We start from the raw sequence: 25,381 nt of genomic DNA, 5'->3' as shown, positions 1-25,381 counted from the left end.
TTGGAAATGCTTTTAAAATATTCTATAGATTTTTAGGAATTTTTAGAGTATTTTTATGCAATTTTTGGAGGTCGTTTGGTATTTTTACTAAATGAAAGAAGTTTTGACAAAAAATTGTCAAAGCCAAAGTTTGAACCGGAAACCTCGGGATAAGCAGAGACTCGCCTAACCAACAGACCAGCCGATTGTTTCTTAATTAAACCTACATCGAAATATATTTAAGCTATAGTTGGAACGTTTAAAATAAGTTGCAATTAAAAGTGTGTCGCTGAGGATTCGAAGCCAAGACCCTTGACCCGAGCAAAACCTTCTTGACCAGCTGTGCTGGCGGGCAGTGTTAATTAAGGAAAGAGTGAATAATATTTAAGGTATAGTAATTAATAAAAATCTTAGTTATAAGAAAAGGTTTAAGTTTTTCCTGAACCCTAAAACTTTTCCTCACACGCGACGCCGTTCTTCTCTCGGGCGAAAAACCGCAGCACGCACCTAGGCGACTCCGGCGGCCGGCGAGCTCCCTCCTCCGCGGATTCTTCACAAGTCCGAGCTTCTCTTAGAAAGGAGAGTGCGCGGGCACAAGAAGAGGCCGAAAGTTGCAAGTTTCCAAACCCTAGAACCTTCTTCCTCCTTCGGTTAGGGGCTCATCCGAACCCTAGGTCTTCCTCCGGTTGTAAGTCCTAAAAGCAAGGGTAAGTCGCTTACTCACCTGCGGTAAGAGTAGTATCAGATTTCGATTGATGATTTCTTGTGTCTTTTGATTTTCGAAGTTTTGCATAGTTCTTTTTGTTTAGTTGCCGTGTGAGTTATTGATAAGGGTTGCTGTCATGTTGCTGCTGTGAGCTTCAATTAGGGTTAAGCTGTGAAGGTGTTACAATTAGATTGATGGTTAAGGTTTTTCTGCCGTGTGCTTTAAAAAGCTTAACAAAATCCTTCTGTGAAGCTTAATCTGTGAAGAATACAATATCTACACATATATGTGAAGAATACAATCTCTAGAATCCGAATAGATGTTATGAATATGCAGTATAGTTATGGTTTTTATGCAAATAACATGAAGGGATAGTTGTTTTAAATATGTAGTTAGGTTTTACCTTACTATGTTTTGACAGGACTGATCAGTTTCTCATTAAAGACTACTGCTTAGACATGTAGTAGATTTCCTTGCTATGTTTTTAACAAGACCGATTGGTTTCTCATTAGAATTAGTGATTGAATTTCTTGATGCCACGGCAAGGAGCAAGAACAGCTCTCTTATTCCAAGCGCATATCTTTAGTTTCTTAAACAATAATAACCATTCAGTTTAGTATACGAGTAGATTTCCCCTTGCCATTAGATGAGCATGAATAGACCTTAAGCTTAGGTTTAGATTTCCTTGATGATTTTACCTAAAGCTTGTTGATTGTATCTTTCGTGCCATTGATGAAGTTATTGTTCCTTGCTGTTTATAAGCATGAGAAATTAGTAACTTTATAAAGCATAGATTTTGAACAAACAGAACAAGCTTTACATAGGTTCTAAATGCCAACAAGTTTTAATTTGTTTTGCGCTGAGAAAGGGGCACGAACAACCCCATTTCTTTTTTGTTGCGGCAAGCACGGACAGCTCTGATAGAGCCTAGAACAGTCTTTGCCTCTTTGCATTTCTGCAGGGCACGGACAGCTCCTGTGGAGCTTATTCCAGCTAGTTTCTTTGCATTACTACAGGCCGAACAATCCCATTTGGGGCTTAGAATAATGCACTCTTTTAGTTTATGCAGTAGACGTGGAAGTTATATGTAGCAGAATAGTTTTAATTCATTAAGTATGCACTTTTCTTTTAAATTGCAATAGGCATGAATCACATATATAGCATTGCAGTTTAAGTCTTTTAACAGTAGCTTTTATTTGTTATCACATGTATGTGTACGACCTTCCATGCTATTACTGAACAACAGTAGCTTTGTGTTAGTTAGAGCCCTAGAGCCAATCATTTGATGATTGTATGGACTCATGTATATCATATTCATGTATATATATTAAGGCATTTGGTTTTTGGTTATTATGCTTATTTGTATTAGTGCCAGATAAAATAAGTATAGTAACGTCCTAGAGTAGAAAGGTTCTGTAACGACCACCCTTCTTACTACTACTACTCTCTAAGGATGACCGTTACTTGACTACTAACTCTACTTAACCGGTATGCTACTTAACTACGAGGAATCCCTACCGAAAAATTTCGGCAGAGTCTCCCCTGTACCGGTGACCAAATCAATAATACAAACAAACTATACTCAGCCACAGGCGGCTGGAACATATATTTCACAACCAAAAGGAATAACATCACCACGCAGTTTAATGAAATCAAAGCATGCAAGTAATAAATAGCGGAAACAAAATAAAAACATACAGTTAACTAATAGCGGAAGGCTAAATGACTCATCCAATACATTCTTAATAAATTCTTAAACTAAGTCCCAAGGCTTCCATAGTCCTGGCATCACACATCCCTCGAACACCTCCTTGTCGCCTTCCTTTCTATATCTTTTCCTTTCCTGTATCTGCAGTAAGAGGAAGTGAAGTCTATAAGCAAAATTTGCTTAGTAAGCGCTATCTAACTCACAAAAACTCGATATGCATGTATATAAATAAAAACATGCTAAAACTGAATGCTAACATGTAAAGTTACTCATGCTCATAAATAGCAAATAACAGTAAGCTAACTCATGCTCTTCTAATAGTAAAGAAACATACTGAAAGGCTAAACATGTAAGACAAGTCTATACTATCATGCTAGCATAAAGAATTTAACTTACTGAATTCTAAACACTTTCTGATTCTTATTAAACTTACTTAAAAACTTATTCTTTTATTTCACTTATTTAAACTTATTCTTTAATGCTTGTAAACTTTTGTAAACACATTGTTTTATTAGTTCAAAAGCTTATACTTATAATACTTCAAAATAATAATCAACTTCTTCTTGGGCCCGACAACTGTGCTTTTACTTTTGTAACGACCCGACCCATTTGGCGGCCCATTTGGCGGTCCATTTGGCGACCCTCGGGTCGTCGACCGTCGACCGTCGGTCGTGCCGTTATTACTAGGTTATCTAAACCTAGGGACGACTGTGGGAGCCCAACCCAAGGACAACTGAGAGTCCAGCACAGTGTCACTGATAAAAGTAAAATACTTGTTATCTTTTAATACTTCTAATATATAATGCCTCGGCATTTTCTTTAGCACCTTGTGTGCCAAATTCTCTAAAGTCTTGACTTTGGGATCTACTTAAGGCCTTGGCCTTTTTCTTTCTTTTCTTTATCTTTCTTATACTTTTCTTAAACTCAAAATACTGATAGGGAACTCAAAATCTGTAATTGAAATGCTTAATGAAAAATCTACACTGCAATGCTTAATTAAAATCTGCATTATAACCTTACATAAAAATCTGCACTTATAAGTTTAATTAAAATCTGCACTATAGGCTTAATTAAAATCTGCACTATAAGCTTAAATAAAAATCTGTACTATAAGCTTAATTAAAAATCTGCACTATAGGCTTAATTAAAATCTGCACTATAAACCTAAATAAAAATCTACACTATGAGCTTAAATAAAATCTTCACTGTAGGCTTAATTAAAATCTGCTCTATAAGCTTAATTAAAATCTGCGCTATAAGCTTAATTAAAATCTGCACTATAAGCTTGCATAAAAATCTACATATGAGCTTAATTAAAAATCTGCACTATAAGCGCTCATCATGCTTCGAATTCAAGAAGAACAAAGGTCCGAAACTACTCCTACTGTAGGTGAGAATCACTTACCTTGCTTCTTGGACTCACAACCGAACAAAAAGGGCTTCTAGGACCTTGGCCGGCCGCCGGAGATGATGCCCTAACTCCCTTTCGTTTTCTGCCCGAGCTCCGCCATCGTACGCAGAAGAGAAGGAGAGAATGGTTTAAGTCACGGGAAAACAGAGCATCAACTTATCCCTTTTTATAACTTAATATTTCTGTTAACTCCTTAAATAAATTCGCTATCTTTTCTAAACAGACAAATCCAACATCAACTTATCCCTTTTATAATCCAATATTTTGTTAATTATCTTAAATAAATTCGCTACCTTTTTTAAACAAAAAAATCTGTTTGCACACTTGGTCAGCCGGGTTTTGACCGAGTCAAAGGTCATGGGTTCAATTCTCGGCTTGGACATTTTTTTGTCGAAACTTTCTTCGTTTTGTAAAAATACCAAACGACCTCCAAAAATTACATAAAAATACTCTAAAAATTTCTAAAAATCCCTAGAATATTTCTATAGCATTTTTAAATATATTTAAATTACTTTTAGGACTCTAATTGAGGAAATTTGGGGTGTTACAATTCTCCCTACCTTATAAAAAGTTCGTCCTCGAACTTAGAATAATTCTGGATATCTCTGTCTCATACTGTCCTCAAGCTCCTAAGTAACTTCCTCGTGCTTCTAGTTCTAAATGACTTTCACTAATGATACTCTTTGTTCCTTAGTCTCTTAACTTCTCGGTCCTCTATTATTCATATCGCATCGTACCCATTAGGGGTCGTTGGAAGGCTTGATATCTTCTCTATCCTTTCTAAACATACTTATGTATATGAATATAAGAGAGACAAAACTTCAATCTTACTAAAGCGCATTTAAGCAATTACTCCATACTGCAAATACTAAAGAAAGCATAAAAGGAAAACTTAAATACTTTGTTACTTGAAGACGGCAAGGTTGGTGCTGATGTGTGATGCTGGAGAATAGGAACTGCTCTGATACCAACTGTAACACCCCACCCTCCTCGCTACTGGACTGTGAGGGCGGAGCGCTACTGGACTACTAACTTTACTTAACTATCCTTATTCACATGTTGATAGTAATTCCTAAAACTCTCAGAGAACTCAAAACTTACAATTAACTAGCAGCGGAAGACTAAATGACTCATCTAATCCATTCTTAATAAATGACAATCTTAATAAATTCTTATGCTAGGTCCCAAGGCTTCTATAGTCCAAGCATCACACATCCATCCGCACCTCCTTGTCGCCTTCCTTTGCTATAACTTTTCCTTTCCTTTATCTGCAGTAAGAGGAAGTGCAATCTATAAGCAAAATTTGCTTAGTAAGCGCTATCTAACTCACAAAATCACGAATATGCATGTATACGAAAAGAACTAGAAACTATATGCTCTAAAAAGAAATAAAGCATAAACATAACTGCTCATGTCAAACTAATAGCAAAGAAAAGCTAAGGAATCTACTTATATAATTCTAATAGCTAATCATGCTACTCATCTAATAGGTAAACATGAAAACTACTCATCCACTAGATAAACATGGTAGAATAAAGAACTAAACTTACTGATTTTCAGAACTATGTGAAAACTTATTTTACTTGTTCAAACTTAATCTTTAATACTTTATGTTTAAGTAAAACTCGTTTTACTTGTTCAAAAACTTATACTTATAATACTTCAAAATAATAATCAACTTCTTCTTGGGCCCAGGCGTTGTACCATCTTATGCGCGTTCCCTAATAGGTTGGGGTAGCGAGCCACCAATCCTAAAAGAGCAGACCTCGGTCTACCAGGGCCAAGACCTCGGAATTGGACACCTGGATTTGTTTAACGACAACCTCGGAAGTCGGGTACTAGCCTCTTCTTAAAAGTAAAATACTTATAATCTTAATTACTTCTTCTTTAAATGCTTTGGCATTTTAATAGGCACCTTGTGTGCCTAAAACCCCTAAAGTCTTGACTTTGGAATCTACTTAAGGCCTTGGCCTTTTTCTTTCTTTTTTTTATCTTTCTTATACTTTTCTTAAACTCAAAATACTGATAGGGAACTCAAAATTTGTAATTGAAATGCTTAATGAAAAATCTACACTGCAATGCTTAATTAAAATCTGCATTATAACCTTACATAAAAATCTGCACTTATAAGTTTAATTAAAATCTGCACTATAGGCTTAATTAAAATCTGCACTATAAGCTTAAATAAAAATCTGTACTATAAGCTTAATTAAAAATCTGCACTATATGCTTAATTAAAATCTGCACTATAAGCCTAAATAAAAATCTACACTATGAGCTTAATTAAAATCTTCACTGTAGGCTTGATTAAAATCTGCTTTATAAGCTTAATTAAAATCTGCGCTATAAGCTTAATTAAAATCTGCACTATAAGCTTACATAAAAATCTACATATGAGCTTAATTAAAAATCTGCACTATAAGCGCTCATCATGCTTCGAATTCAAGAAGAACAAAGGTCTGAAACTACTCCTACTGTAGGTGAGAATCACTTACCTTGCTTCTTGGACTCACAACCGAACAAAAAGGGCTTCTAGGACCTTGGCCGGCCGCCGGAGATGATGCCCTAACTCCCTTTCGTTTTCTGCCCGAGCTCCGCCATCGTACGCAGAAGAGAAGGAGAGAATGGTTTAAGTCACGGGAAAACAGAGCATCAACTTATCCCTTTTTATAACTTAATATTTCTGTTAACTCCTTAAATAAATTCGCTATCTTTTCTAAACAGACAAATCCAACATCAACTTATCCCTTTTATAATCCAATATTCTGTTAATTATCTTAAATAAATTCGCTACCTTTTTTAAACAGAAAAATCTGTTTGCACACTTGGTCAGCCGGGTTTTGACCGAGTCAAAGGTCATGGGTTCAATTCTTGGCTTGGACATTTTTTTGTCGAAACTTTCTTCGTTTTGTAAAAATACCAAACGACCTCCAAAAATTACATAAAAATACTCTAAAAATTTCTAAAAATCCCTAGAATATTTCTATAGCATTTTTAAATATATTTAAATTACTTTTAGGACTCTAATTGAGGAAATTTGGGGTGTTACAATTCTCCCTACCTTATAAAAAGTTCATCCTCGAACTTAGAATAATTCTGGATATCTCTGTCTCATATGTCCTCACGCTCCTAAGTAACTTCCTCGTGCTTCTAGTTCTAAATGACTTTCACTAATGGTACTCTTTGTTCCTTAGTCTCTTAACTTCTCGGTCCTCTATTATTCATATCGCATCGTACCCATTAGGGGTCCTTGGAAGGCTTGATATTTTCTCTATCCTTTCTAAACATACTTATGTATATGAATATAAGAGAGACAAAACTTCAATCTTACTAAAGCGCATTTAAGCAATTACTCCATACTGCAAATACTAAAGAAAGCATAAAAGGAAAACTTAAATACTTTGTTACTTGAAGACGGCAAGGTTGGTGCTGATGTGTGATGCTGGAGAATAGGAACTGCTCTGATACCAACTGTAACACCCCACCCTCCTCGCTACTGGACTGTGAGGGCGGAGCGCTACTGGACTACTAACTTTACTTAACTATCCTTATTCACATGTTGATAGTAATTCCTAAAACTCTCAGAGAACTCAAAACTTACAATTAACTAGCAGCGGAAGACTAAATGACTCATCTAATCCATTCTTAATAAATGACAATCTTAATAAATTCTTATGCTAGGTCCCAAGGCTTCTATAGTCCAAGCATCACACATCCATCCGCACCTCCTTGTCGCCTTCCTTTGCTATAACTTTTCCTTTCCTTTATCTGCAGTAAGAGGAAGTGCAATCTATAAGCAAAATTTGCTTAGTAAGCGCTATCTAACTCACAAAATCACGAATATGCATGTATACGAAAAGAACTAGAAACTATATACTCTAAAAAGAAATAAAGCATAAACATAACTTCTCATGTCAAACTAATAGCAAAGAAAAGCTAAGGAATCTACTCATATAATTCTAATAGCTAATCATGCTACTCATCTAATAGGTAAACATGAAAACTACTCATCCACTAGATAAACATGGTAGAATAAAGAACTAAACTTACTGATTTTCAGAACTATGTGAAAACTTATTTTACTTGTTCAAACTTAATCTTTAATACTTTATGTTTAAGTAAAACTCGTTTTACTTGTTCAAAAACTTATACTTATAATACTTCAAAATAATAATCAACTTCTTCTTGGGCCCAAGCGTAGTACCATCTTATGCGCGTTCCCTAATAGGTTGGGGTAGCGAGCCACCAATCCTAAAAGAGCAGACCTCGGTCTACCAGGGCCAAGACCTCGGAATTGGACACCTGGATTTGTTTAACGACAACCTCGGAAGTCGGGTACTAGCCTCTTCTTAAAAGTAAAATACTTATAATTTTAATTACTTCTTCTTTAAATGCCTTGGCATTTTAATAGGCACCTTGTGTGCCTAAAACCCCTAAAGTCTTGACTTTGGGATCTACTTAAGGCCTTGGCCTTTTTCTTTCTTTTCTTTATCTTTCTTATACTTTTCTTAAACTCAAAATACTGATAGGGAACTCAAAATTTGCAATTGAAATGCTTAATGAAAAATCTACACTGCAATGCTTAATTAAAATCTGCATTATAACCTTACATAAAAATCTGCACTTATAAGTTTAATTAAAATCTGCACTATAGGCTTAATTAAAATCTGCACTATAAGCTTAAATAAAAATCTGTACTATAAGCTTAATTAAAAATCTGTACTATAGGCTTAATTAAAATCTGCACTATAAGCCTAAATAAAAATCTACACTATGAGCTTAATTAAAATCTTCACTGTAGGCTTGATTAAAATCTGCTCTATAAGCTTAATTAAAATCTGCGCTATAAGCTTAATTAAAATCTGCACTATAAGCTTACATAAAAATCTACATATGAGCTTAATTAAAAATCTGCACTATAAGCTCTTCTTATGCTTTGAATTCAAGAAGAACAAAGGTCCGAAACTACTCCTACTGCAGGTGAGAAGCACTTACCTTGCTTCTTGGACTCACAACCGAACAAAAAGGGCTTCTAGGACCTTGGCTGGCCGCCGAAGATGATGCCCTATCTCCCTTTCATTTTCTGCCCGAGCTCCGCCATCGTACGCAGAAGAGAAGGAGAGAATGATTTAAGTCACGAGAAAACAGAGCATCAACTTATCTCTTTTTATAACTTAATATTTCTGTTAACTCCTTAAATAAATTCGCTATCTTTTCTAAACAGACAAATCCAACATCAACTTATCCCTTTTATAATCCAATATTCTGTTAATTATCTTAAATAAATTCGCTACCTTTTTTAAACAGAAAAATCTGTTTGCACACTTGGTCAGCCGGGTTTTGACCGAGTCAAAGGTCATGGGTTCAATTCTCGGCTTGGACATTTTTTTGTCGAAACTTTCTTCGTTTTGTAAAAATACCAAACGACCTCCAAAAATTACATAAAAATACTCTAAAAATTTCTAAAAATCCCTAGAATATTTCTATAGCATTTTTAAATATATTTAAATTACTTTTAGGACTCTAATTGAGGAAATTTGGGGTGTTACAGGTTCTTACCTATATCAATCGATTGGTTGAATCGATAGTGAGATGATATAGGGAACACTACTCTAAATCATTCCTAGTCGAGTATTAACATTCAGGGACAATGTTAATACAATAAGACTAGCATGTAGGTCAGCTCGATGACTTGATCTCACAAGTCATGGATATAGAGATATCAAGCTGACACATGGGTATGCATTAGAGAATGTATACTGAATGACCCGCCATGAGAAAGTATCATGGATCGTTATATGAGTGTCATATACTTTCTCATGTGGCTATTAGTATGACTATTAGTCCTTTGACCTGAAGTCACCATGGATCCCTACATAAGGAGTTATGTACTTTGGCTTCGTCAAACGTCACCCGTAATTGGGTGGACTATAAAGGCGATTACTGAGTATATAACGAATTATGTAGAGGGATGTGAGTGATGTAGATGGGATCTATCCCTCCCATATGACGGGAGCGACATCGGTATTCTTGATAGAGTTAGACCACGAAGTGCATGGCCATGCCCAAATGAGTCAACATTAGATGTTGAGCTCATTTGATCGAGTGAGTCTACTTGGAGTTCAAGATTTAGATTGATTAGAGGATGACACGGTCAATGCCTCACATTGATGGATGTCTAGGATAGAAGGACAATGTCACATATTTTGTGAGGAGTCACAATTGGTAGTCACAAGGTGATGTCGGATCTCGACATTCTTGTAACTTGGGTAGTAATGATGTGTTGCTAGATACCGCTCATTACTTATGCTCCTAAATGGGTTTAGGGCATTGCCAACGTTACAAGAACCTATAGGGTCACACACTAAGGACAATTAGATGGAGATTTGGTTCATATGATGAACTAAGAGGATTAGATTCATTTGATGAATCATATTGGATTAAGAGTAATCCAAATTAGGCTAATTGAGTTGGACTCAAGTTGATTCATGTATTCAATGAGTCTAATTTAGATTATAACTCATTAAATCAACTTAATTTAATGAATTAGATTCATTATATTAAGTTGGCTTGAATCATATGGTTGGATTAGATCAACCATGAGAGAGATTTGATCAAGTTTGACTTGATTTGAGAGGAAGAGAAAAAGTCATATTTACTTGACTTTTTGCCACATCACTAGTGGGTTGGCAAGATGTGAACCAATAGGATTGCTCCACATCATCAATGTGTGCCACCTCATGGAGGTTACAAGCCTCCATAGCATTTAATGTGGCCGGCCCACATTAAATGAGGAGGTTACACTTGTTGCCATGTCATTTAGTGAGGTGGCAAGATGTGGACCAATAGTGTTGATCCACATCATCCTAGAGTGCCACCTCATGGGGGTTACAACTCTTAATGGTCTCCGCATTAATTGGAATTAATGTGGGGGTTACACCTCCTTGAAGGTGGCCGGCCACTTGAATGTGGAGAAGGAATTTTCATATTGAAAATTATTCCATCATTCACTCTTCTTCTTCCTCCTAGAGAGTTCTTCTTGCTCTCTCCCTCTCCTCCTTCCTTGGCCGAACCACATAGGTGCTAGCACACCTTGGTTTTTGGTCACCTCCATCAAGTGTGTCCGTGTGGATACTTCTAGAGGACCGTACACTTGACGGTCTTGAAATCCGGCACCATTTGGACGAGCGGGATTCGCGTGGGGCGCGCATCAAGGGTAATGATCTTAACTTTAGTGTAGATCTAAAGTTTTTACAAACTCGTACAAGAAAAAGGTTTTTCGAAAAGTTTTGTTTACGAATCTTTGCACAAGATTCATGGCTTTGGGTGACTCGGGGTTTCCGCGACGCGAAAAAGCGGTTTTCGCGGCCCGAAAACCCAACACTTTGTTTGTTATCATGTGAACATGGACAGTCTTAACAGTAGCTTTGTTTGAACACCAGTAGCCTTAACAGTCTTCATTGCTATTAGTTGAACATTAGTAGTATTCATTTGCTATTAATTGAGCATGTACAACTTTAATTGAGCACGGCCCTGCTGGATTCACTTGGTTACTAGAGTCCACCATAAGTCGTAGAGTTTGGTAGGTCTCGGGTTCAATTCCTGCTTAAGCTATTTTATATTTCTATTTATTTTTGCTACTTTCGCTACACTAAAAATTCTGTAAAAATATCCTAAAATTCCAGAAAAACACTAAGATATTTATAAAAGTCTTTTGAGAATTTTTGGGAGTTACAATCCCCCATACCTTATAAAAAGTTCATCCTCGAACTTAGAATAACTCTGGGTACTTCTGTCTCATACTAGCTTCTGTCTCCCAAGTTGCCTCTTCTGCTGTGTGATTTTGCCAAAGGACCTTTACTAATGGTACTTCCTTGTTCTGTAATTTCTTAACTGCTCGGTCCATTATCTGAATAGGATGACTATCATAGCTGAGGTCTTCGCGGACTTGTACCGACTGGGGCTCAATTACCTGGGTGGCATCTGGGATATGCTTCTTCTGCATAGAGACATAAAATACATTATGGATAGCTGACATCTCCTGGGGTAGCTCTAGTTCATATGCTACCTTGCCAACTCTCCTAGTGATAAGGTATGGTCCCACATATCTGGGACTTAATTTGCCCTTCTTCCCAAAATGCATTACTCCCTTCATGGGAGCTACTCTGAGGAATACTGAATCCCCAACTGAAAACTCTAAGGGTCTGCGCCGTGTATCAGCATAGCTTTTCTAGCGAGTCTGAGCTGTCTCTATCCTCTGGCGGATCTGCTGTATAGCTACTGTGGTATCTGCTACTAGATCTATCTGAAGCTCTAGTTCTTTCTGTTCACCACTCTCATACCAGCAGATTGGAGATCTACACCTCCGCCCGTAAAGAGCCTCGTAGGGTGCCAAACCGATAGTGGCCTGATAGCTGTTGTTGTATGCAAATTCTGCTAAACTCAGATATTTGCACCAACTTCCCTTGAAGTCTAGGGCACATGCTCGGAGCATATCTTCGAGTACCTGATTTACTCGCTCCGTCTGACCATCTGTCTGAGGATGGAAAGCTGTGCTGAATTTTAACTTAGTGCCCAATGCTGACTGTACACACTCCCAGAAGTGCTATGTGAACCTACTGTCTCTGTCGGAAATGATAGTCCGTGGAACTCCATGCAGTCTGACGATCTCCTTGAGATACAACTGAGCTAGCTGCTCCATGGAGTAGGATATCCTGATAGCTAAGAAGTGGGCTGATTTAGTCAGTCTGTCAACTATTACCCAGATGGCATCATAACCATTCGTGGTTCTGGGTAGTCCCACTATGAAGTCCATGGAAATATCTTCCCACTTCCATTCTGGAATTTGAATAGGCTGCAAAACTCCTCCTGGTCTCTGATGTTCTGCCTTGACCCTCTGACAGGTCAGGCAGGTGCTAACATATCTAGCGATGTCTCTCTTCATCCCAGGCCACCAAAAACGTTTTCTTAAGTCTTGATACATTTTGGTAGAACCAGGATGCATCGCATAAGGAGTCCTGTGTGCCTCGTCTAGGATCTTTCTTCGTAGTTCCTCCTGATCTGGAACACAAAGTCTGTCACCAAAGTACAATACCCCAATATTGGACATTCTGAACTCTCCACTTTCTAATTCTGCTAACCCTTGCTTGATTTTCTGAATTTCAGGGTCCTGCTCCTGAGCTGTCTGGATGTCACCAAACAAGGTGGATTCTAACGTCATAGTAGAGAGCTATCCCACTATAAGTTCGAGACTGAAATCCGTGATCTCTTTTTATAGGGGTGGTGACATGGCTGCTAGGGATAGTAAGGTGGTGCTGGACTTCCTGCTGAGTGCATCTGCCACCTTATTGGCTTTTCCTGGATGGTAGAGGATATCTATATCGTAGTCCTTGACCAGTTCGAGCCACCTGCGCTGTCGCATATTCAGATCCTTCTGAGTGAAGAAGTACTTCAGACTCTGATGATCTGTATACACTCTACACTGAGCTCCATACAAGTAATGTCTCCAAATTTTGAGGGCGAACACAACTGCTGCAAGCTCAAGGTCATGAGTAGGGTAGTTCCTCTCATAATCCTTGAGTTGTATGGAGGCATAGGCGATCACCTTACCTTCTTGCATCAGTACTGCTCCAAATCCCAATTTAGAGGCGTCACTGTAAATATCAAAGCTATCTATGTTTTCTAGTAAAGTCAGAATGAGAGCACTGGTCAATCTCCTCTTTAGCTCGCTGAAGCTGTTCTCACAGTCCTCTGTCCACTGAAATTTTCTGTTCTTTCTGGTAAGAGCTGTCAGTGGGGAGGCTATCCTGGAGAAGTCCTCTACGAATTTTCTGTAATAGCCCGCTAGTCCTAGGAAGCTTCTGATCTCACTAGCGTTCTTCGGTCTTTTCCAGTTACTCACAGCCTCTATCTTGCTGGGGTCTACCATGACACCATCCTTGGAGATGATGTGACCCAGAAAGGACACTTGATCGAGCCAGAATTCACACTTCGTGATCTTGGCGTACAGCTGGTTCTGCTGAAGGGTCTGCAGTACTATCTTCAAGTGCTCTGCGTGTTCTTCCTGAGTTCTGGAATAGATAAGAATATCATCGATGAACACGATAAAAAACCTATCTAAGTATTGTCTGAATGCCCTGTTCATGAGGTCCATTAAAGTAGCTGGAGCATTCGTCACACCAAAGGGCATGACTACGAACTCATAGTGTCTGTATCTGGTCCTGAAAGCCGTCTTGGGTATATCACCTTCTTTGACTTTAACCTGGTGATATCCCGATCTGAGGTCTATCTTAGAGAACACTGCTGCTCCCTTTAGCTGATCAAACAGGTCATCTATTCTGGGAAGATGATATCTGTTCTTGATTGTGACTTGGTTTAGTGCTCTGTAATCTATACAAATGCGCATGCTCCCGTCCTTCTTCTTCACGAACAGTACAGGCGCTCCCCATGGTGAGTGACTAGGACGTATGAAGTCCTTGTCAAGCAGCTCCTGTAGTTGCTCCTGAAGTTCCTTCAGTTCTGCTGGAGCCATGCGATAGGGTGCTTTGGAGATGGGATTTGTACCGGGAATGAGTTCTATCTCAAATTCAATCTCCCTATCTGGTGCTAGGCCTGGTAACTCTTCAGGGAAGACTGCTGAGTAGTCACATACAACTCGGACCCCTTCTAGCTTATGGTCCTTGTCCTGACTGGTATTGACTACATGCGCTAAAAATCCCGTACATCCTGAATCTAGCAATTTCTGTGCTTTCAAAGCTGAGAGAAATTTCTTAGCTCTTCTCTTTGATTCTCCGCTGTACTCAAATTGTACTCCTGCTTCAGGTTGGAATATAACTTTCTGTTTACGGCACTCTATGGAGGCGTCGTACTTCGTCAGAAAGTCCATTCCCAAGATAACGTCATAGTAGACCATATCTAATATTATCAGATCACCAAAAAGCTCTCTGTCTGCTATGATGATCGGCACTGCTCGGAGCCAGTGCGTGGATGCCATAATCTCTCCCAAAGGTAGCGTCGTCAAAAATTGGCTACTGAGTACCTCTGGAGGTATTGCCAACTTTTCGATGAATGCCCTGGATATATATGAATGGGTTGCCCCAGTATCGAATAAGACAGTTGTACTTTGCTGAAAAATACTGATCTGACCTGTAACAACTGTCGAGGCATTTGCTACATCTTCTATGGTCAGTGAGTAGATCCTCACATTTTGTCACGACTAAGGGGGCTTCTAGTCTGCCTTGGCTGATGTGTGGACCATCTAAAGCATCCTGCATCTGGTGTAACTATGCTGGCTTGACCTCGTACTGGATCGGCTGTGGGGGAGGAAAGCTGGTCTTGTTTGGGCATTGTTTGGCCATATGTAATGCCCGAAAATTCTCAAAACACTTTCATAAATATTCTATGATTTTTCTGGAATTTTTAGATATTTTTCCGGAATTTTCCGAGTAGCGGAAGTAGCAAAAATAATTAGAAAAATAAAAAGGCTTAAGCGGGAATCGAACCCGGAACCTCTCGGGTCCGCTAAACATTAGTTAGCCTTAGTAACCGGTGAACCCAGCAGGGCCGTGCTAAAAGAAAGGAGATCCAATTATATTTATATTAGAGTTGGATCGGGTTATCCACTTAATATAAATAGGAAAAACTTAAGTGTGGGTTTGGTTTTTAATTTGGTTCGGCAGCCCTCTCCTCACAAAAACCTCACGCCACTTTTTCTCCAAACCCTCACCGACGCCAACCTCTCTTCGTCCCCTTTCTCTCGGCGCACCAAGGCTAGGCCCCAAAGACATCTTCCGGCGACGACTTCGAACCGAGGACGCTCCCCTCCGCGAGAGGAACGCATAGACGCAGGAAGATCGTCGAAAGGATCGTCTTCTATGGAAACCTAGCGATTTGAATCGTAAGAAATTACGAATAGAAGGTAAGAAACCCCTCACCTACAGTATAATAGCTACCGTGTGATTTCCTGTGCATTAGTTTAGTTATATGCGTATGTTTTCGACACATAGGGTGTATTTAACCCTCCTCGCAGGTTTAGGGATTTAGTGAGTACCTTTAGATGGGCCGGACACATCTTTTCTCTTTCAGTTGGAGGTTTAGATGCTGTTGGGTGCCTAAAGGTAGTCTTCCTAATAGAGAGGAGAGTTCAAGCACACTAGGTGTTCGATTAAATAACCAGATTAAAAAAGAATGCAACTTAGGCATTTTTATTAGCACAGTTGAATGCATTAGAAGCATCTAAATTAGTAAATCAGTTTATTCTAGCTTATATGGGACTACGGTCCAATGGGTGGGCTCCCACAGTCGCCTCTAGGTTCAGACAACCTAGCTCTAGGTTCAGATAACCTAGAAACAGCAATTTAGAACAGTTTAGCTATACTCAGTATTTTACTTTTCAGTTGGCACTGTACTGGATTAGATATCCATTGGGCTGGGCTCCCATAGTCGGTCCCTAGGTTTAGATAACCTAGTAGCTCTACTAAATTCGGGACTTGCAACCCCGGGTCTAGTTAGAGATGCGCGCATAGCACGTACAGTTGCCGGGCCCCTCAGCAGCATGTTTAGTATTTTCATTATATGTATATGGTTTTCAACCTTTCACAAATTAGTTCGTGAATTCAGTACAGTTCTAGCAGTAGCTCAGTATTAGCGTAGCTCAGTTCTTAGTATCAGCTTAGTTTTTCCCTGTGAATATGCATGATGACTTTATGTTCAGCTTTAGATATGCCATGATTGTATGTTTATATGCCATGCCATGCTTAGTTTATTCAGTATACCCAGCATATGTTTTAAACAGCATGATTTAAAATCATATTTGCATCGTTGCATGTTTTTGTGAGGTAGATGGTTTCTTACTAAGCTTTTTAGCTTATAGATACTACTTTTCTTATACTGCAGATAAAGGTAAGGGAAAAGTGGATCAGTAGCGGAGGCTGGAGGGCAATGCTATCAAGATGTGTGTGGGCAGGAGTTGGAATAAAGATCTTTGGGATCTAAACAGTTTTACTTCAGTATTAGCACTTTGCGTTTTTAGTTTCATTATTCAGTTTTGGTTGTTAAGTGTTATGAAATAGTAAACCATGCACTATGTAGTATGCCAGGTTTAGTTTGTTAGTAATTATCTTAGAATGTTGGTTAATAGTTGTTAGAATGTATTTCCATTGATTTTAGAATTGTTGTGTGAGATTTTGGCACGCCAAAGTGCTGAAATCAGAGTTCAGGGCTGAAATCAGAACTCTGATCGGTCTACAGACCGATCAGAGTGTAGATTGTGCCGCTGGATCGGTCAGCCGACCGATCCGGACAGATACAGTATGCTACTGTATCCTCCTGGATCGGTCAGCCGACCGATCCAGCACGATACAGTAGCGAGTTCCAGGTGTTTCGGGTGCCTGGATCGGTCAGCCGACCGATCCAGACATACCTGGATCGGTCTGCCGACCGATCCAGCCACACCTGGATCGGTCTGCCGACCGATCCAGTTGGGAACAGAACGACCGCAGCCCCGATCGGTCTGTGGATCGATCGGCAGGTCTGTAGGTAGTTGGGAAGTTTAGTTTCTAGTCCCTAGCTCAGTTGGGATGTTCAGTTTCCCCTCCTTAGTATATGTATACCAGCAAAGAAGGTCTTTAGACCTTTCTTATCAGTTGTATCCGTCATTAGTAGAGTAAAATTTTAATTAGCCCAGCTTTCCGCACAGTATAGTTTAGCATAAATTGTAGCGACCGGCCTTACAGCCAGTACCCAGAAGGTGGGTCGTTACAGAGTGGTATCAGAGCAGTGTTCCATACTTCCTACACACACATCAGCATTTAACCTGCAGCTTCCAAGTAAGAATACCTCTACTTTATTTATTCTCCTTGTTTTGTTATTACAGTTCATGTTTATATGCCTGCTGCTTGTTAGTATGTGATAGTTTTAAATATGATATCAGTAGTTATATAACTGTAATTACCTTAGTTATGTTATGTTCTCTATGTCCTTAGAAATGGCACGAGGACGCCCAGCTAGAAGGGCACTAGCTACTGAGGCAGGCAGTTCGGTGCCTCCTCCGGACCTTACAGATTAGTGGCTCAGCTGAACAGCAACAAGAAATAGCCACCTTAAAGGCTAATCAGCAGATCCCCCAGTCACCCGGAACCGAATTTGACGACTCGGTAGTCTTAGAGGTTCCACTAGCTCAGCCTACAGCACCAGCCAGTCCCAACAGCTGAGCCAAGAAAGGAAGCCTATCCGATCCAGTGGCAGTCAAGCCAGAGAACTTCTCAGGCACTAGTGAACCATGGGATGCACAAGCCTGGTTCAAAACACTGGAGAGCATGATGGAGCTTCTGGACTGGCCAGAACACGAGAAGGTGAAGTGTGCCTCCTTCTGCCTGACAGGAGACGCACGCATGTGGTGGGAAAGAATCAGAACGAAGCGCCCAGTGAACCAGATGTCATGGGCTGACTTCGAGAAGGAATTCTTCAAGGAGTTCTTTCACATACGGGTTACAAACCGCCACTATGACGAGTTCACTGAGTTTCGTCAGGGCAACCTTTCAGTTGAGGAAGCCGTGAAGAAATTCAACAGGTTGGCTCGTCTATGCCCAGAGCTAGTCAGCATAGAAAAGGAACGAATCCGGTTGATGCTCAAGATGCTGAGGCCAGAGATAGCAGTGAACGTGGCTGGTGGCATACATAGGCCACAAACCACAGAGGAGTTAGTGAGCAGTGCCTTGACCACAGAGCATTACCAGAACAGCATAAAGCAGCAGAATCAAGTTTCCTTAGAGTCCAAAGGCTAAGGAAACACTCACACTCAAAAACAGCAAGGCCACAGCTCTAACTGGAAAGGGAACTCCAACAACAAGCGCAAATCAGGAAGTGACCCAAAAGGAGGACCATCTAGCAAGCGACCCAGTTATCCAAAGTGTGCTACTTGTGGGAAATTCCACCCAGGGGTTTGTCGCAAGGGCACACGAGGATGCTTTGAATGTGGAGAAGAAGGGCACATGGCCAAGCAGTGCCCGAACAAGACCGGTCTTCCTCAGCCACAGCAGATTCAGTATGTAGATCAGATGCAGGCCGCTCTAGAAGGTCCACTTATCAGCCAGGGCAGATTAGAAGCCCCTCCAGCTATGGCGAATGCGAGGATCTACTCACTCACCAGAGAGGACGTAGCCAATGCCTCGACAGTTGTCATAGGTCAGATTAGCATTTTTCAGTATAACGCTACTGTTCTATTTGATACTGGGGCAACCCATTCATATATAGCCCGGATGTTCTTCGAAAAATTAGAAATACCCTCAGAGGTACGGCACTACCTTCAGGAGAGATCATGGCATCCACGCACTGGCTCAGAGCAGTGCCGGTCATTATAGCAGACAGAGAGCTCTTTTGTGATCTGATAGTGCTAGAGATGACCGACTATGACGTTATCTTTGGAATGGACTTTCTGATCAGATACGGTGCTACCATAGAGTGCCGTAAACAGAAAGTCATCTTCCAACCTGAAGCGGCAGTGCAATTTGAATACAGCAGGGAACCAAAGAGAAAGGCCAAGAAGCTTCTCTCAGCTATGAAAGCACAGAAGCTACTGGATTCAGGATGTACAGGATTCCTAGCACATGTAGTCAACGCCAGCCAGGACAAGAACTAACAGCTAGCAGAGGTTTGAGTCGTATGTGACTACCCAGCAGTCTTCCCTAAAGAGTTACCAGGCTTAGCACCAGACAGGGAGATTGACTTTGAGATAGAGCTCATTCCCGGTACAAATCCTATCTCCAAAGCGCCTTATCGCATGGCTCCAGCAGAACTGAAGGAACTTCAGGAGCAATTACAGGAGCTGCTCGACAAGGGTTTCATACGCCCGAGTCACTCGCCGTGGGGAGCGCCTGTATTGTTCGTGAAGAAGAAGGATGGAAGCATGCGACTGTGCATAGACTACAGATCACTGAACCAAGTCACGATCAAGAATAGGTATCCCCTTCCCAGAATCGATGACCTGTTCGACCAGCTGAAGGGAGCAGCAGTGTTCTCTAAGATAGATCTCAGATCAGGTTATCATCAGGTGAAGGTTAAAGAAGGGGATATACCCAAGACAGCATTCAGAACCAGATACGGACACTACGAGTTCGTAGTCATGCCCTTTGGCGTGACCAATGCTCCAGCTACATTTATAGATCTCATGAACAGAGTATTCAGGGAGTATTTAGATAAGTTTGTTATTGTGTTTATCGATGACATTCTTATCTATTCAGGAACTCAGGAAGAACATTCAGAGCACCTGAAACTAGTATTGTAGACCCTTCAGCAGAACCAGCTATACGCCAAGTTCACGAAATGTGAATTTTGGTTAGATCAGGTGTCCTTCCTGGGTCACATCATCTCAAAGGATGGTATTATGGTAGATCCTAGCAAGATAGAAGCAGTAAGTAACTGGAAGGGACCCAAGAACGCTAGCGAGATCAGAAGCTTTCTGGGATTAGCAGGCTATTACAGAAAATTCGTAGAGGACTTCTCCAGGATAGCCTCCCCACTGACAGCTCTTACCAGAAAGAACAGAAAGTATCAGTGGACAGAGGACTGTGAGAACAGTTTCAGCGAGCTGAAAAGGAGATTGACCAGTGCTCCCATTTTGGCTCTACCAGACAACACCAGCAGCTTTGACATCTATAGTGATGCCTCTAAGTTGGGACTAGGAGTAGTACTGATGCAAAACGGCAAGGTGATCGCCTATGCCTCCAGACAACTCAAGGATTATGAGAAGAATTATCCTACTCATGACCTTGAGCTTGCAGCAGTGGTGTTCGCTCTAAAAATTTGGAGACATTATTTGTATGGAGCTCAGTGCAGAGTGTATACAGATCATCAGAGTCTGAAGTACTTCTTCACTCAGAAGGATCTGAATATGCGACAGCGCAGATGGTTAGAGCTGGTCAAAGACTACGATATAGACATCCTCTACCATCCAGGGAAAGCAAATAAGGTAGCAGATGCACTTAGCAGAAAGTCCAGTGCTACCTTATTATCTCTAGCAACCATGTCACCACCCCTACAGAAGGAGATCGTAGATTTCGGTCTTGAACTCATCGTTGGACAGCTCTCTACTATGACCTTAGAGTCTACCTTGCTTGGTGATATTCAGTCAGCGCAGGAGCAGGACCCTGAAATTCAGAAAATCAAGCAAGGGCTAGCAGAACCAGAAAGTAGAGAATTCAGAGTGTCCGATAGAGGGGTGTTGTATTTTGGTGACAGACTCTGTGTTCCAGATCAGGAGGAACTACGGAGACAGATTTTAGATGAGGCTCACAGGACTCCCTATGCGATGCATCCAGGTTCCACCAAAATGTATCAAGACCTGAAGAACCAGTTTTGGTGGTCCGGGATGAAGCGAGACATCGCCAGATATGTTAGCATCTGCCTCACCTGTCAGAGGGTCAAGGCAGAACATCAGCGACTAGGAGGAGTTCTGCAGCCTATACAGATTCCAGAATGGAAGTGGGAGGATATCTCTATGGATTTCATAGTGGGACTGCCCAGAACCACGAATGGTTTTGACGCCATCTGGGTAATAGTCGACAGGTTGACTAAATCAGCCCACTTTTTAGCTATCAAGATATCCTACTCCATGGAGAAGCTAGCTCAGTTGTATCTCCAGGAGATCGTCAGACTTCATGGAGTCCCACGTACCATTATTTCAGACAGAGACAGATTTACATCACACTCGGGGTGTGTACATCGACAAGATTGGGCACGGTTAAAGATCAAGACAGATTCCATCCTCAGATGGATGGTCGACGGAGCGAGTAAATCGGTATTCAAGATATGCTCGGCAGCCCTAGATTTCAAGGGAAGTTGGTGCAAATATCTGAGCTTAGCAGAATTTACATACAACAACAGCTATCAGGCCACTATCGGCATGGCACCTTACGAGGCTCTCTATGGGCGGAGGTGTAGATCTCCAATCTGCTGGTATGAGAGTGGTGAACAGAAGGAACTAGAGCTTCAGACAGATCTAGTAGCAGATACCACGACAGCTATACAGCAGATCCGCCAGAGGATAGAGACAACTCAGAGCCGCCAGAAGAGCTATGCTGATACACGGCGCAGACCCTTAGAGTTTTCAGTTGGGGATTCAGTGTTCCTCAGAGTAGCTCCCATGAAGGGAGTAATGCGTTTTGGGAAGAAGGGCAAACTTAGTCCCAGATATGTGGGACCATACCTTATCAGCAGGAGAGTGGGCAAGGTAGCATATGAGCTAGAGCTACCCCAGGAAATGTCAGCTGCCCACAACGTATTTCATGTCTCTATGCTGAAGAAGCATACCCCAGATGCCACCCAGGTGATTGAGCCCCAGTCGGTACGGATCCGCGAAGACCTCAGCTATGATAGTCGGCCTATTCAGATAATAGACCGAGCAGTTAAGAAATTGCGGAACAAGGAAGTACCATTAGTCAAAGTCATTTGGCACAGTCACACAGCAGAAGACAGAAGCCAGCATGAGACAGAAGTACCCAGAATTGTTCTAAGTTCGAGGACGAACTTTTTATAAGGTATGGGGGATTGTAACACCCGAAAATTCTCAAAACACTTTCATAAATATTCTATGATTTTTCTGGAATTTTTAGATATTTTTCCGGAATTTTCCGAATAGCAGAAGTAGCAAAAATAATTAGAAAAATAAAAAGGCTTAAGCGGGAATCGAACCCGGAACCTCTCGGGTCCGCTAAACCTTTAGTTAGCCTTAGTAACCGGTGAACCCAGCAGGGCCGTGCTGAAAGAAAGGAGAGCCAATTATATTTATATTAGAGTTGGATCGGGTTATCCACTTAATATAAATAGGAAAAACTTAAGTGTGGGTTTGGTTTTTAATTTGGTTCGGCAGCCCTCTCCTCACAAAAACCTCACGCCACTTTTTCTCCAAACCCTCACCGACGCCAACCTCTCTTCCTCCCCTTTCTCTCGGCGCACCAAGGCTAGGCCCCAAAGACATCTTCCGGCGACGACTTCGACACGAGGACGCTCCCCTCCGCGAGAGGAACGCATAGACGCAGGAAGATCGTCGAAAGGATCGTCTTTTCCGGAAACCTAGCGATTTGAATCGTAAGAAATTATGAATAGAAGGTAAGAAACCCCTCACCTGCAGTATAATAGCTACCATGTGATTTCCTGTGCATTAGTTTAGTTATATGCGTATGTTTTCGACACATAGGGTGTATTTAACCCTCCTCGTAGGTTTAGGGATTTAGTGAGTACCTTTAGATGGGCCGGACACATATTTTCTCTTTCAGTTGGAGGTTTAGATGTTGTTGGGTGCCTAAAGGTAGTCTTCCTAATAGAGAGGAGAGTTCAAGCACACTAGGTGTTCGATTAAATAACCAGATTAGAAAAGAATGCAACTTAGGCATTTTTATTAGCACAGTTGAATGCATTAGAAGCATCTAAATTAGTAAATTAGTTTATTCTAGCTTATATGGGACTACGGTCCAATGGGTGGGCTCCCACAATCGCCTCTAGGTTCAGACAACCTAGCTCTAGGTTCAGATAACCTAGAAACAGCAATTTAGAACAGTTTAGCTATACTTAGTATTTTACTTTTCAGTTGGCACTGTACTGGATTAGATATCCATTGGGTAGGGCTCCCATAGTCGGTCCCTAGGTTTAGATAACCTAGTAGCTCTACTAAATTCGGGACTTGCAACCCCGGGTCTAGTTAGAGATGTGCGCATAGCAAGTATAGTTGCCGGGCCCCTCAGCAGCATGTTTAGTATTTTCACTTACTATATGTATATGGTTTTCAACCTTTCAGAAATTAGTTCGTGAATTCAGTACAGTTCTAGCAGTAGATCAGTATTAGCGTAGCTCAGTTCTTAGTATCAGCTTAGTTTTTCCCTGTGAATATGCATGATGACTTTATGTTCAGCTTTAGATATGCCATGATTGTATATTTATATTCCATGCCATACTTAGTTTATTCAGTATACCCAGCATATGTTTTAAACAGCATGATTTAAAATCATATTTGCATCGTTGCATGTTTTTGTGAGGTAGATGGTTTCTTACTAAGCTTTTTAGCTTATAGATACTACTTTTCTTATACTGCAGATAAAGGTGAGGGAAAAGTGGATCAGTAGCGGAGGCTGGAGGGCAATGCTATCAAGATGTGTGTGGGCAGGAGTTGGAATAAAGATCTTTGGGATCTAAACAGTTTTACTTCAGTATTAGCACTTTGCGTTTTTAGTTTCATTATTCAGTTTTGGTTGTTAAGTGTTATGAAATAGTAAACCATGCACTATGTAGTATGCCAGGTTTAGTTTGTTAGTAATTATGTTAGAATGCTGGTTAATAGTTGTTAGAATGTATTTCCATTGATTTTAGAATTGTTGTGTGAGATTTTGGCACTCCAAAGTGCTAAAATCAGAGTTCAGGGCTGAAATCAAAACTCTGATCGGTCTACTGACCGATCAGAGTGTAGATTGTGCCGCTGGATCGGTCAGCCGACCGATCCGGACAGATACAGTATGCTACTGTATCCTCCTGGATCGGTCAGCCGACCGATCCAGCACGATACAGTAGCGAGTTCCAGGTGTTTCGGGTGCCTGGATCGGTCAGCCGACCGATCCAGACATACCTGGATCGGTCTGCCGACCGATCCAGCCACACCTGGATCGGTCTGCCGACCGATCCAGTTGGGAACAGAACGACCGCAGCCCCGATCGGTCTGTGGATCGATCGGCAGGTCTGTAGGTAGTTGGGAAGTTTAGTTTCTAGTCCCTAGCTCAGTTGGGATGTTCAGTTTCCCCTCCTTAGTATATGTATACCAGCAAAGAAGGTCTTTAGACCTTTCTTATCAGTTGTATCCGTCATTAGTAGAGTAAAATTTTAATTAGCCCAGCTTTCCGCACAGTATAGTTTAGCATAAATTGTAGCGACCGACCTTACAGCCAGTACCCAGAAGGTGTGTCGTTACACCATATGCCCTTCCTGGCCACATTCGAAACATCCTCGGGTTGTAACACCCCTAGAAAGCCTAGATAAAAAAATAAGGGTAAGGAGAGTACGAATGAAAAGAAGATGTAAATATTCTATATTAAGATGGATTTAGATGATTAAAACTTTATGAAAGAAAAATAAAGTTGAGAATATAATCATCTATGCATGATTTAAAATGTATGGAATTAATGTAGACAAAAGGAAGAAATGTGAGATAATATGTACATGTATGAAATATTTATGCATAATGCATAATATGGAAATATACGAATTATTATCTACAAAAGAAAATAAAATGTTAGAAGAGAGATTGAACCTTGGACCTCTTGTAAGAAACATGTATAGGATACCAAAGGGGATAGGAGAATTATTGATAAGGAGAGAAAGGATTAAGTAGTTAAGAATAAGAAAGGATTCTTTTTACTTAAAAGAAAAAGGAAGTAAAAAGAAATAAAAATATACATAACCAAGTTTTGAACCTTGGTTCTCTTGTGGATGCATGCATGTATTAACCAAGTGGGATAGGAGAGAATATTGTAAGAGGAGAGATAGGAATTTTAATTAAAGGAGAAAAAAGAGAGAGATTAAGGGAAAGAAAAGAGAG

Source organism: Zingiber officinale, chromosome 3A (genome assembly GCF_018446385.1).
Source record: "Zingiber officinale cultivar Zhangliang chromosome 3A, Zo_v1.1, whole genome shotgun sequence".
NCBI classification, from domain to species: Eukaryota; Viridiplantae; Streptophyta; class Magnoliopsida; order Zingiberales; family Zingiberaceae; genus Zingiber; species Zingiber officinale.
This window is presented reverse-complemented; position numbering follows the sequence as displayed.